The sequence below is a fragment of the Lissotriton helveticus genome, chromosome 6 (genome assembly GCF_964261635.1).
Source record: "Lissotriton helveticus chromosome 6, aLisHel1.1, whole genome shotgun sequence".
Lineage (NCBI taxonomy): Eukaryota > Metazoa > Chordata > Amphibia > Caudata > Salamandridae > Lissotriton > Lissotriton helveticus.
The window spans coordinates 1,039,141,539-1,039,154,822 of NC_136067.1; positions in this window are offsets into that span (position 1 = coordinate 1,039,141,539).

Genomic DNA, 13,284 nt, shown 5'->3' on the forward strand with positions numbered 1-13,284 from the left:
GGGGTGGCAGAGTGGGCGAAAGAACGGTGATGGATTAAACCCAGATCTGTTGACTGGGTGTGAGTGTTTGATTGGTTCAGTTGCTCCGACCTTCACCACCCCCTTTTGTACCACTTTGTTCGCCATACGTTGGCAGGGAATGCTCAGACGTGAGTCCCTTGCTCACTTTGCCACCGGATTCAAGCAAGCTGGGCTGAAGATGGCTTAAATGCCAGAAAACGGTCCTCGGAAGCTTGTTTCCGGTCCAGGGAAGGCATGGCGTGGAAGTTCGGGCTGGGTTGTTCCCATGAGGCACAGGGTTAGACTGATTTGCATATGGCCATGTCTGAAATGGGTTGGCAAAGTGGGCTAAAGAACGGTGATGGATTAAACCCAGAACTGTTGACTGGATGTGAGTGTTTGATTGGTTCAGATGCTCCGACCATCACCACCCACTTTTGTACCACTTTGTTCGCCATAAGTTGGCAGGGTATGCTCAGACGTGACTCCCTTGCTCACTTTGGCACCGGATTCAAGGAAGCCAGGCTGAAGACGGCTGAAATGCCAGAAACCGGTCCTCGGAAGCTTGTTTCCGGTCCAGGGACGGCATGGCTGGGCAGTTCGAGCTGGACTGTTCCCATGTGGCACAGGGTCAGACTGATTTGCATATGGCCATGTCTGAACTGGGGTGGCAGAGTGGGCTAAAGAAGGGTGATGGATTAAACCCAGATTTGTTGACTGGGTGTGAGTAATTGATTGGTTCAGATGCTCCGACCATCACCACCCCCTTTTGTACCACTTTGTTCACCATAAGTTGGCAGGGTGTGCTCAGACGTGAGTCCCTTGCTCACTTTGCCACTGGATTCATGCAAGCCGGGCTGAAGACGGCTGAAATACAAGAAACCGTTCCTCGGAAGCTTGTTTCCGGTCCAGGGAAGGCATGGTTTGGCAGTTCGGGCTGGACTGTTCCCATGAGGCACAAGGTCAGACTGATTTGCATATGGCCATGTCTGAACTGGGGTGGCAGAGTGGGCTAAAGAACGGTGATGGATTAAACCCAGTTATGCTGACTGGGTGTGAGTGTTTGATTGGTTCAGATGCTCTGACCATCACCAACCCCTTTTGTACCACTTTGTTCGCCATAAGTTGGCAGGGTATGCTCAGACGTGAGTCCCTTGCTCACTTTGCCACTGGATTCAAGCAGGCCAGGCTGAAGACGGCTGAAATGCCAGAAACCGGTCCTCGGAAGCTTGTTTCCGGTCCAGGGAAGGCATGGCTTGGCAGTTCGGGCTGGACTGTTCCCATGAGGCACAAGGTCAGACTGATTTGCATATGGCCATGTCTGAACTGGGGTGGCAGAGTGGGCTAAAGAACGGTGATGGATTAAACCCAGATTTGTTGACTGGGTGTGACTGTTTGATTGGTTCAGATGCTCCGACCATCACCACCCCCTTTTGTACCACTTTGTTCGCCATAAGTTGGCAGGGTATGCTCAGACGTGAGTCCCTTGCTCACTTTGCCACTGGATTCAAGCAAGCCGGGCTGAAGACGGCTGAAATGCCAGAAACCGGTCCTCAGAAGCTTGTTTCCGGTCCAGGGAAGGCATGGCAGGGCAGTTCGGGCTGGACTGTTCCCATGAGGCACAGGGTCAGACTAATTTGCATATGGCCATGTCTGAACTGGGGTGGCAGAGTGGGCTAAAGAACGGTGATGGATTAAACCCAGTTATGCTGACTGGGTGTGAGTGTTTGATTGGTTCAGATGCTCCGACCATCACCAACCCCTTTTGTACCACTTTGTTCGCAATAAGTTGGCAGGGTATGCTCAGACGTGAGTCCTTTGCTCACTTTGCCACTGGATTCAAGCAGGCCGGGCTGAAGACGGCTGAAATGCCAGAAACCGGTCCTCGGAAGCTTGTTTCCGGTCCAGGGAAGGCATGGCTTGGCAGTTCGGGCTGGACTGTTCCCATGAGGCACAAGGTCAGACTGATTTGCATATGGCCATGTCTGAACTGGGGTGGCAGAGTGGGCTAAAGAACGGTGATGGATTAAACCCAGATCTGTTGACTGGGTGTGACTGTTTGATTGGTTCAGATGCTCCAACCATCACCACCCCCTTTTGTACCACTTTGTTCGCCATAAGTTGGCAGGGTATGCTCAGACGTGAGTCCCTTGCTCACTTTGCCACTGGATTCAAGCAAGCCGGGCTGAAGACGGCTGAAATGCCAGAAACCGGTCCTCAGAAGCTTGTTTCCGGTCCAGGGAAGGCATGGCTGGGCAGTTCGGGCTGGACTGTTCCCATGTGGCACAGGGTCAGACTGATTTGCATATGGCCATGTCTGAACTGGGGTGGCAGAGTGGGCTAAAGAAGGGTGATGGATTAAACCCTGATTTGTTGACTGGGTGTGAGTAATTGATTGGTTCAGATGCTCCGACCATCACCACCCCCTTTTGTACCACTTTGTTCGCCATAAGTTGGCAGGGTATGCTCAGACGTGAGTCCCTTGCTCACTCTACCACCGGATTCAAGCAAGCCGGGCTGAAGACGGCTGAAATGCCAGAAACCGGTCCCCGGAAGCTTGTTTCCGGTCAAGGGAATGCATGGCTTGGCAGTTCGGGCTTAACTGTTCCCATGAGGCACAGGGTCAGACTGATTTGCATATGGCCATGTCTGAACTGGGGTGGCAGAGTGGGCTAAAGAACGGTGATGGATTATACCCAGATCTGTTGACTGGGTGTGAGTGTTTGATTGGTTCAAATGCTCCGACCATCACCACCCCCTTTTGTACCACTTTGTTCGCCATAAGTTGGCAGGGTATGCTCAGACGTGAGTCCCTTGCTCACTTTACCACCGGATTCAAGCAAGCCGGGCTGAAGACGGCTGAAATGCCAGAAACCGGTCCCCGGAAGCTTGTTTCCGGTCAAGGGAATGCATGGCTTGGCAGTTCGGGCTTAACTGTTCCCATGAGGCACAGGGTTAGACTGATTTGCATATGGACATGTCTGAACTGGGGTGGCAGAGTGGGCGAAAGAACGGTGATGGATTAAACCCAGATCTGTTGACTGGGTGTGAGTGTTTGATTGGTTCAGTTGCTCCGACCTTCACCACCCCCTTTTGTACCACTTTGTTCGCCATACGTTGGCAGGGAATGCTCAGACGTGAGTCCCTTGCTCACTTTGCCACCGGATTCAAGCAAGCTGGGCTGAAGATGGCTGAAATGCCAGAAAATGGTCCTCGGAAGCTTGTTTCCGGTCCAGGGAAGGCATGGCGTGGAAGTTCGGGCTGGGTTGTTCCCATGAGGCACAGGGTTAGACTGATTTGCATATGGCCATGTCTGAAATGGGGTGGCAAAGTGGGCTAAAGAACGGTGATGGATTAAACCCAGAACTGTTGACTGGATGTGAGTGTTTGATTGGTTCAGATGCTCCGACCATCACCACCCACTTTTGTACCACTTTGTTCGCCATAAGTTGGCAGGGTATGCTCAGACGTGACTCCCTTGCTCACTTTGGCACCGGATTCAAGCAAGCCAGGCTGAAGACGGCTGAAATGCCAGAAACCGGTCCTCGGAAGCTTGTTTCCGGTCCAGGGACGGCATGGCTGGGCAGTTCGAGCTGGACTGTTCCCATGTGGCACAGGGTCAGACTGATTTGCATATGGCCATGTCTGAACTGGGGTGGCAGAGTGGGCTAAAGAAGGGTGATGGATTAAACCCAGATTTGTTGACTGGGTGTGAGTAATTGATTGGTTCAGATGCTCCGACCATCACCACCCCCTTTTGTACCACTTTGTTCACCATAAGTTTGCAGGGTGTGCTCAGACGTGAGTCCCTTGCTCACTTTGCCACTGGATTCATGCAAGCCGGGCTGAAGACGGCTGAAATACAAGAAACCGTTCCTCGGAAGCTTGTTTCCGGTCCAGGGAAGGCATGGTTTGGCAGTTCGGGCTGGACTGTTCCCATGAGGCACAAGGTCAGACTGATTTGCATATGGCCATGTCTGAACTGGGGTGGCAGAGTGGGCTAAAGAACGGTGATGGATTAAACCCAGTTATGCTGACTGTGTGTGAGTGTTTGATTGGTTCAGATGCTCCGACCATCACCAACCCCTTTTGTACCACTTTGTTCGCCATAAGTTGGCAGGGTATGCTCAGACGTGAGTCCCTTGCTCACTTTGCCACTGGATTCAAGCAGGCCAGGCTGAAGACGGCTGAAATGCCAGAAACCGGTCCTCGGAAGCTTGTTTCCGGTCCAGGGAAGGCATGGCTTGGCAGTTCGGGCTGGACTGTTCCCATGAGGCACAAGGTCAGACTGATTTGCATATGGCCATGTCTGAACTGGGGTGGCAGAGTGGGCTAAAGAACGGTGATGGATTAAACCCAGATTTGTTGACTGGGTGTGACTGTTTGATTGGTTCAGATGCTCCGACCATCACCACCCCCTTTTGTACCACTTTGTTCGCCATAAGTTGGCAGGGTATGCTCAGACGTGAGTCCCTTGCTCACTTTGCCACTGGATTCAAGCAAGCCGGGCTGAAGACGGCTGAAATGCCAGAAACCGGTCCTCAGAAGCTTGTTTCCGGTCCAGGGAAGGCATGACAGGGCAGTTCGGGCTGGACTGTTCCCATGAGGCACAGGGTCAGACTAATTTGCATATGGCCATGTCTGAACTGGGGTGGCAGAGTGGGCTAAAGCACGGTGATGGATTAAACCCAGTTATGCTGACTGGGTGTGAGTGTTTGATTGGTTCAGATGCTCCGACCATCACCAACCCCTTTTGTACCACTTTGTTCGCAATAAGTTGGCAGGGTATGCTCAGACGTGAGTCCTCTGCTCACTTTGCCACTGGATTTAAGCAGGCCGGGCTGAAGACGGCTGAAATGCCAGAAACCGGTCCTCGGAAGCTTGTTTCCGGTCCAGGGAAGGCATGGCTTGGCAGTTCGGGCTGGACTGTTCCCATGAGGCACAAGGTCAGACTGATTTGCATATGGCCATGTCTGAACTGGGGTGGCAGAGTGGGCTAAAGAACGGTGATGGATTAAACCCAGATCTGTTGACTGGGTGTGACTGTTTGATTGGTTCAGATGCTCCGACCATCACCACCCCCTTTTGTACCACTTTGTTCGCCATAAGTTGGCAGGGTATGCTCAGACGTGAGTCCCTTGCTCACTTTACCACCGGATTCAAGCAAGCCGGGCTGAAGACGGCTGAAATGCCAGAAACCGGTCCTCGGAAGCTTGTTTCCGGTCCAGGGACGGCATGGCTGGGCAGTTCGGGCTGGACTGTTCCCATGTGGCACAGGGTCAAACTGATTTGCATATGGCCATGTCTGAACTGGGGTGGCAGAGTGGGCTAAAGAAGGGTGATGGATTAAACCCAGATTTGTTGACTGGGTGTGAGTAATTGATTGGTTCAGATGCTCCGACCATCACCACCCCCTTTTGTACCACTTTGTTCGCCATAAGTTGGCAGGGTGTGCTCAGACGTGAGTCCCTTGCTCACTTTGCCACTGGATTCAAGCAAGCCGGGCTGAAGACGGCTGAAATGCCAGAAACCGGTCCTCAGAAGCTTGTTTCCGGTCCAGGGAAGGCATGGCAGGGCAGTTCGGGCTGGACTGTTCCCATGAGGCACAGGGTCAGACTAATTTGCCTATGGCCATGTCTGAACTGGGGTGGCAGAGTGGGCTAAAGAACGGTGATGGATTAAACCCAGTTATGCTGACTGGGTGTGAGTGTTTGATTGGTTCAGATGCTCCGACCATCACCAACCCCTTTTGTACCACTTTGTTCGCAATAAGTTGGCAGGGTATGCTCAGACGTGAGTCCTTTGCTCACTTTGCCACTGGATTCAAGCAGGCCAGGCTGAAGACGGCTGAAATGCCAGAAACTGGTCCTCTGAAGCTTGTTTCCGGTCCAGGGAAGGCATGGCTTGGCAGTTCGGGCTGTACTGTTCCCATGAGGCACACGGTCAGACTGATTTGCATATGGCCATGTCTGAACTGGGGTGGCAGAGTGGGCTAAAGAACGGTGATGGATTAAACCCAGATCTGTTGACTGGGTGTGACTGTTTGATTGGTTCAGATGCTCCAACCATCACCACCCCCTTTTGTACCACTTTGTTCGCCATAAGTTGGCAGGGTATGCTCAGACGTGAGTCCCTTGCTCACTTTGCCACTGGATTCAAGCAAGCCGGGCTGAAGACGGCTGAAATGCCAGAAACCGGTCCTCAGAAGCTTGTTTCCGGTCCAGGAAAGGCATGGCTGGGCAGTTCGGGCTGGACTGTTCCCATGTGGCACAGGGTCAGACGGATTTGCATATGGCCATGTCTGAACTGGGGTGGCAGAGTGGGCTAAAGAAGGGTGATGGATTAAACCCTGATTTGTTGACTGGGTGTGAGTAATTGATTGGTTCAGATGCTCCGACCATCACCACCCCCTTTTGTACCACTTTGTTCGCCATAAGTTGGCAGGGTGTGCTCAGACGTGAGTCCCTTGCTCACTTTGCCACTGGATTCAAGCAAGCCGGGCTGAAGACGGCTGAAATGCCAGAAACCGGTCCTCAGAAGCTTGTTTCCGGTCCAGGGAAGGCATGTCAGGGCAGTTCGGGCTGGACTGTTCCCATGAGGCACAGGGTCAGACTAATTTGCATATGGCCATGTCTGAACTGGGGTGGCAGAGTGGGCTAAAGAACGGTGATGGATTAAACCCAGTTATGCTGACTGGGTGTGAGTGTTTGATTGGTTCAGATGCTCCGACCATCACCAACCCCTTTTGTACCACTTTGTTCGCCATAAGTTGGCAGGGTATACTCAGACGTGAGTCCCTTGCTCACTTTGCCACTGGATTCAAGCAGGCCAGGCTGAAGACGGCTGAAATGCCAGAAACCGGTCCTCGGAAGCTTGTTTCCGGTCCAGGGAAGGCATGGCTTGGCAGTTCGGGCTGGACTGTTCCCATGAGGCACAAGGTCAGACTGATTTGCATATGGCCATGTCTGAACTGGGGTGGCAGAGTGGGCTAAAGAACGGTGATGGATTAAACCCAGATCTGTTGACTGGGTATGACTATTTGATTGGTTCAGATGCTCCGACCATCACCACCCCCTTTTGTACCACTTTGTTCGCCATAAGTTGGCAGGGTATGCTCAGACGTGAGTCCCTTGCTCACTTTACCACCGGATTCAAGCAAGCCGGGCTGAAGACGGCTGAAATGCCAGAAACCGGTCCTCGGAAGCTTGTTTCCGGTCAAGGGAAGGCATGGCTTGGCAGTTCGGGCTTAACTGTTCCCATGAGGCACAGGGTCAGACTGATTTGCATATGGACATGTCTGAACTGGGGTGGCAGAGTGGGCGAAAGAACGGTGATGGATTAAACCCAGATCTGTTGACTGGGTGTGAGTGTTTGATTGGTTCAGATGCTCCGATCATCACCACCCCCTTTTGTACCACTTTGTTCGCCATACGTTGGCAGGGAATGCTCAGACGTGAGTCCCTTGCTCACTTTGCCACCGGATTCAAGCAAGCCGGGCTGAAGATGGCTGAAATGCCAGAAAAAGGTCCTCGGAAGCTTGTTTCCGGTCCAGGGAAGGCATGGCGTGGCGTGGCAGTTCGGGCTGGGTTGTTCCCATGAGGCACAGGGTTAGACTGATTTGCATATGGACATGTGTGAACTGGGGTGGCAAAGTGGGCTAAAGAACGGTGATGGATTAAACCCAGAACTGTTGACTGGATGTGAGTGTTTTATTGGTTCAGATGTTCCGACCATCACCACCCACCTTTGTACCACTTTGTTCGCAATAAGTTGGCAGGGTATGCTCAGACGTGACTCCCTTGCTCACTTTGGCACCGGATTCAAGCAAGCCAGGCTGAAGACGGCTGAAATGCCAGAAACCGGTCCTCGGAAGCTTGTTTCCGGTCCAGGGAAGGCATGGCTGGGCAGTTCGGGCTGGACTGTTCCCATGTGGCACAGGGTCAGACTGGTTTGCATATGGCCATGTCTGAACTGGGTTGGCAGAGTGGGCTAAAGAACGGTGATGGATTAAACCCAGATTTGTTGACTGGGTGTGAGTGTATGATTGGTTCAGATGCTCCGACCATCACCACCCCCTTTTGTACCACTTTGTTCGCCATAAGTTGGCAGGGTATGCTCAGAAGTGACTCCCTTGCTCACTTTGGCACTGGATTCAAGCAAGCCAGGCTGAAGTCGGCTGAAATGTCAGAAACCGGTCCTCGTAAGCTTGTTTCCGCTCCAGGGAAGGCATGGCTTGGCAGTTCGGGCTGGACTGTTCCCATGATGCACAGGGTCAGACTGATTTGCATATGGCCATGTCTGAACTGGGGTGGCAGAGTGGGCTAAAGAACGGTGATGGAATAAACCCAGATATGCTGACTGGGTGTGAGTGTTTGATTGGTTCAGATGCTCCGGCCATCACCAACCCCTTTTGTACCACTTTGTTCGCCATAAGTTGGCAGGGTATGCTCAGACGTGAGTCCCTTGCTCACTTTGCCACTGGATTCAAGCAGGCCGGGCTGAAGACGGCTGAAATGCCAGAAACCGGTCCTCGGAAGCTTGTTTCCGGTCCAGGAAAGGCATGGCTTGGCAGTTCGGGCTGGACTGTTCCCATGAGGCACAGGGTCAGACTGATTTGCATATGGCCATGTCTAAACTGGGGTGGCAGAATGGGCTAAAGAACGGTGATGGATTAAACCCAGATCTGTTGACTGGGTGTGAGTGTTTGATTGGTTCAGATGCTCCGACCATCATCACCCCCTTTTGTACCACTTTGTACTCCATAAGTTGGCAGGGTGTGCTCAGACGTGAGTCCCTTGCTCACTTTGCCACTGGATTCAAGCAAGCCGGGCTGAAGACGGCTGAAATGCCAGAAACCGGTCCTCAGAAGCTTGTTTCCAGTCCAGGGAAGGCATGGCTGGGCAGTTCGGGCTGGACTGTTCCCATGAGGCACATGGTCAGACTGATTTGCATATGGCCATGTCTGAACTGGGATGGCAGAGTGGGCTAAAGAACGGTGATGGATTAAACCCAGATATGTTGACTGGGTGTGAGTGTTTGATTGGTTCAGATGCTCCGACCATCACCACCCCCTTTTGTACCACTTTGTTCGCCATAAGTTGGCAGGGTATGCTCAGACGTGAGTCCCTTGCTCACTTTGCCACTGGATTCAAGCAAGCTGGGCTGAAGACGGCTGAAATGCCAGAAACCGGTCCTTGGAAGCTTGTTTCCGGTCCAGGGAAGGCATGGCTTGGCAGTTCGGGCTGGACTGTTCCCATGAGGCACAGGGTCAGACTGATTTGGATATGGCCATGTCTGAACTGGGGTGGCAGAGTGGGCTAATGAACGGCGATGGATTAAACCCAGATCTGTTGACTGGATGTGAGTGTTTGATTGGTTCAGATGCTCTGACCATCACCACCCCCTTTTGTACCACTTTGTTCGCCATAAGTTGGCAGGGTATGCTCAGACATGAGTCCCTTGCTCACTTTGCCACCGGATTCAAGCAAGCCGGGCTGAAGACGGCTGAAATGCCAGAAACCGGTCCTCGGAAGCTTGTTTTCGGTCCAGGGAAGGCATGGCTGGGCAGTTCGGGCTGGACTGTTCCCATGTGGCACAGGGTCAGACTGATTTGCATATGGCCATGTCTGAACTGGTGTGGCAGAGTGGGCTAAAGAACGGTGATGGATTAAACCCAGATATGTTGACTGGGTGTGAGTGTTTGATTGGTTCAGATGCTCCGACCATCACCACCCCTTTTTGTACCACTTTGATCGCCATAAGTTGGCAGGGTATGCTCAGACGTGAGTCCCTTGCTCACTTTGCCACTGGATTCAAGCAAGCCGGGCTGAAGACGGCGGAAATGCTAGAAACCAGTCCTCGGAAGCTTGTTTCCGGTCCAGGGAAGGCATGGCTGGGCAGTTCGGGCATACTGTTCCCATGTGGCACAGGGTCTGACTGATTTGCATATGGCCATGTCTGAACTGGGGTGGCAGAGTGGACTAAAGAACGGTGAGGGATTAAACCCAGATCTGTTGACTGGGTGTGAGTGTTTGATTGGTTCAGATGCTCCGACCATCACCACCCCCTTTTGTACCACTTTGTTCGCCATAAGTTGGCAGGGTATGCTCAGACGTGAGTCCCTTGCTCACTTTGCCACTGGATTCAAGCAGGCCGGGCTGAAGACGGCTGAAATGGCAGAAACAGGTCCTCGGAAGCTTGTTTCCGGTCCATGGAAGGCATGGCTTGGCAGTTCGGGATGGGTTGTTCCCATGAGGCACAGTGTCAGACTGATTTGCATATGGCCATGTCTGAACTGGGGTGGCAGAGTGGGCTAAAGAACGGTGATGGATTAAACCCAGACTGTTGACTGGGTGAGAGTGTTTGATTGGTTCAGATGCTCCGACCATCACCACCCCCTTTTGTACCACTTTGTTCGCCATAAGTTGGCAGGGTATGCTCAGAAGTGACTCCCTTGCTCACTTTGGCACTGGATTCAAGCAAGCCAGGCTGAAGACGGCTGAAATGTCAGAAACCGGTCCTCGTAAGCTTGTTTCCGCTCCAGGGAAGGCATGGCTTGGCAGTTCGGGCTGGACTGTTCCCATGATGCACAGGGTCAGACTGATTTGCATATGGCCATGTCTGAACTGGGGTGGCAGAGTGGGCTAAAGAACGGTGATGGATTAAACTCAGATCTGTTGACTGGGTGTGAGTGTTTGATTGGTTGATATGCTCCGACCATCACCACCCCCTTTTGTACCACTTTGTTCGCCATAAGTTGGCAGGGTATGCTCAGAAGTGACTCCCTTGCTCACTTTGGCACTGGATTCAAGCAAGCCAGGCTGAAGACGGCTGAAATGTCAGAAACCGGTCCTCGTAAGCTTGTTTCCGGTCCAGGGAAGGCATGGCTTGGCAGTTCGGGCTGGACTGTTCCCATGAGGCACAGGGTCAGACTGATTTGCATATGGCCATGTCTGAACTGGGGTGGCAGAGTGGGCTAAAGAACGGTGATGGATTAAACCCAGATCTGTTGACTGGGTGTGAGTGTTTGATTGGTTCAGATGCTCCGACCATCACCACCCCCTTTTGTACCACATCTATTGTTTCAGCGTCCCTTTCGCCAGCTCTTACACCTGTGATGCAGCCTGCAGCGACGTTAGTGGCTGCTCCCGCTCTGTTTTTTTATCCCCCGCCATTACTGAGCAGTGGGACTCCAGTACGTGGATTTGAGGATAAAGACTGGACACCATTTAAGGAACGTATAGGGCCGTTAGTACGATCTGATGTAGGAGATGAAGAGAAAAGGGTAATAGGTAATCAGGCTGCCCAGTGGGCTTGTAATCCCATTTACAGTGTGTAGGATGTTTAGGGAACAATGCGAGATTTTGAGCCCTTTATTCAGCAGCATGCACATGTTGGCGGCTTTGATTGGTCTTTGGCAGCAGTGTTTTGAATCAGAAGCGCCTAAAATTTTACGTGATATTAGAGTTTGTGTGTATGTTAGTGACTTGAGCCCAGAACAAGTTTTCAGTAATGTCACGACAATAATAGTCTATAGGGGAAGATTGCATGAAAACAGTCCCAAGACGGTGACTTAGTTTCCGATGTGGGAGGTTCATCCTATATACCACTCAGACTTACCAGAAGTGCAAGATGGCCGCAGCAATGTTATAAGGACTAGAGAAGCGGCTAATTTCTGGAACAATGAATCTACATTCCGTGGAAACGGAGTGAAGTTTTGTCTCTTAAGACTCATTTGCCTGATTCTAGGAAGAATCCAACTGCATATTATAAAGACTTGACTGACGCCGCCTCCTCCACTGTGATGACTCTGGCTGATATTGAAATGTTTTTTGGTGTTCTTATTCCGGTTGATATTTGGAGACAGGTGCATACTCAAGACCATGTTGCAGAGTTGGGGGGTACGTGGGACCAAATTAAAGTATGGGATCAGGAACGGTAGCCAGGTGAAACAGCCAGATTCATCAATGTCCAAATCTGCGATTTTTAAATTGCGAGTAAATGCGAATCGCAATTTAGAAATCGCAGAACGGCATTCATGAAGTTTAGCGCTTTAAAAAAGCGATTCGCAAGCGGCCGCAATCGCCGATTGCGAGAAGCGAGAAATCGGTAAAAATTCGCAGATTCCGCCGATACTCCTATTGAAATTGCGAATTCGCAATTACCGATATCGCAAATAGCGATCTCGCTAACTGCGAGATCGCAAAAATGGGAAGTCGCATCCTGAGCACAGTGATGACATCACAACCAGGAAGTAGGCAGCTCCCACCCTCATTCAGCAGTGAGCGGCTGAAGTACAGGCAGCAGTTGCAGAGCTCCCCTCCAGCATTCCCACAGGACTACAGCAGGAGACACCACAGTGGCAAGCATGGCACAGGATGCAGCAGGAGCTTCCACCAGTGGGAGAAAGGGCAAAATAAAGTTTTCTGAGCAGGAGCTCGAACACCTAATTGAAGGAGTTGCCAAGGATCACAACCGCCTATTTGGCAGTAAATCCCGAAAGGTACCAGAGGCAGACAAAAGGCGCATATGGCTGCGCATCCGCGCCAAAGTGAACGCTATGGGGGTGACCCAGCGCTCGGTGGACGAGCTGAAAAAGCGCTGGTATGACTTAAGAGGGCGGGCTAAAGAAAAGATTGCTGAGAGGCTGGGGGAGCAATTAGCGACAGGTGGAGGGGAGCCCACTGTCCCACCGAACACCCCACTGGAGGACCAAGTGGAGGAGACCATCAACCCACAGGCCTGCGTGGGTGTGACCCAGCTTGACTCCTCCCGACCCACCCAAGACACACCAGGTAAGTGCCATGCGACTGCAACCCCCTGTCCCCTAACATCGTTCATGACTCCAGTGCATCCCATAACAAACCCCAATCATGCAGCCAAAGTACAGCTCCATAGCGCAATTGCATTGTGGGACATGTAGTCTGCCCACAATTACCATCCTGTACCATAGAGCCTGACATGTCCAGTGAGATTCAATCCTGCAGCGAGACAGGGAATGGTAGACTGCATGCATGTAGCAAGCCTAACTGTGTACGGAACATGTCACTAATCAACGTCCACTTCACATCACAGGTGGCGCTGATGTCCCCAGCACAGACAGCGAGGCCCTGGTGATTGAGGAGACAACGGAGGACACGGAGGGGGATACACATCATATCCCACAGCCCGGACCATCAGGGCAAGCTGCCACAACAGTGGTCATCCCACCACCCGCCCCTGTGGCCCGTGCCACCCCCGTGACAACAGGCGCTGCTGTAGCACCACGAAGCACACAGCCACCAG